Below are 1,310 nucleotides of genomic sequence, written 5' to 3' on the forward strand. Positions count from 1 at the left end.
GCGCGCTGGAGCTCGCTCTCCTCGGTTACAAGCGGAAGCGTGATGGGGTTCGCTGAGCGCAGACCCCTTTGGAATTGGAACTGAGGGACCAGGAGAGGGGAACGCTATTTCCCTTTCATTTGAAACACATCCTGACTGGTCCTGGGGCATCTGCTGCAAAAGGACGAGCACAAAAATCAGCAGGTCGGGCTGTTGCAGTAACTAACAAGCCCAAAGCTGGCCTCCTGCCCTAAAAACCTCGCGGCGGAGCGCGGCCGCCAGGGAGGTCATGGCAGGATCGGCCCCTTCCCTGGGGAAGCCCCCGCTGAGCGCAGGCAGGGGCAGGGGGCGGCGAGGGGCTCCCAGCCGCGCAGGGGTTGGGCTCAAACCTCAGCCACCGCCGAGCCAGGCACCGGCCCCAGCGCCCCTGCTCGGGGCGAGACGCAGACGGGGCCAGGGAAGCTTCGGTGCTGAGTCACGCAGCTCAGCCCCGGCCGAGGTCACCGCGAGAGCTGCGAGTCAGCGGAAAAGCCGCACGCGCGGCGGCAAAGTCCACGCGGGGCGGGGGCGGCAGCAGATAAGGCCTGCAGGAACTTTCCAGCAGCACCAGGCAGCGCCTTCGGCTCACCCCATCGCCCCTCGCGCAGCAGCTCCCCGCGCGGCTGGGGGGGACCCGAGGACTCTTCTGCATCCTCTGGCGTCCCCCGGCCGGAGCCAGCGTCCCCACCCCGCAGATGCAAAGCAAAATCAGGTCACCTGTACCCACGCAGGGCCACGGGCATGGATGAGGGCGAGCGCTTGAGCCGTCCCTCGCCTGGTTTACCTGGCACAGCCGGCGGGACCGACCTCACGCTGTGAATTTGCTGTTTTGCCTTTCATTTGCCTTTCGGATGGGAGAAGCAAAGGAAGAGGGAAGGGGGACCCAATCCTGCCCGGCGGGAGGGTGCTCACAAAAGCACGTAAACAGCATCCCCGACCTCTGCTTGCTGCCCTGAGCTTTCCCAGCGATCCCCCGGGCTCGCTGCCCCCCCAGACAGCCTCCCCCGCCCGTGGGCCACGGCAGAGCCCCCACGCAAAGCTGGAGCACCGGTAACGCTCAGCCCAGGTTTTGTTTTGACCGGAGAGGTCAAGCAGGAGGAAGCAAGGAAGAACAGTGAGCAATCATCGACTGGGCCGCAAGGAACTGGCGATGGTCAAGGCTGATTAAAAAAAATCCTGTTAAAAAAAGGGCGTTAAAAAAAATCCCACTCTTTGTTTGCAGAAATGGTGTAAGGCACAACCTGGAGGGCAGCGGCTGGAGCAGAGGAGCGAGCGCCCATCTCCCTCTCCCC

The sequence above is a fragment of the Egretta garzetta genome, unplaced genomic scaffold, assembly GCF_000687185.1.
Source record: "Egretta garzetta isolate BGI_Z169 unplaced genomic scaffold, ASM68718v1 scaffold234, whole genome shotgun sequence".
Classification (NCBI taxonomy): domain Eukaryota; kingdom Metazoa; phylum Chordata; class Aves; order Pelecaniformes; family Ardeidae; genus Egretta; species Egretta garzetta.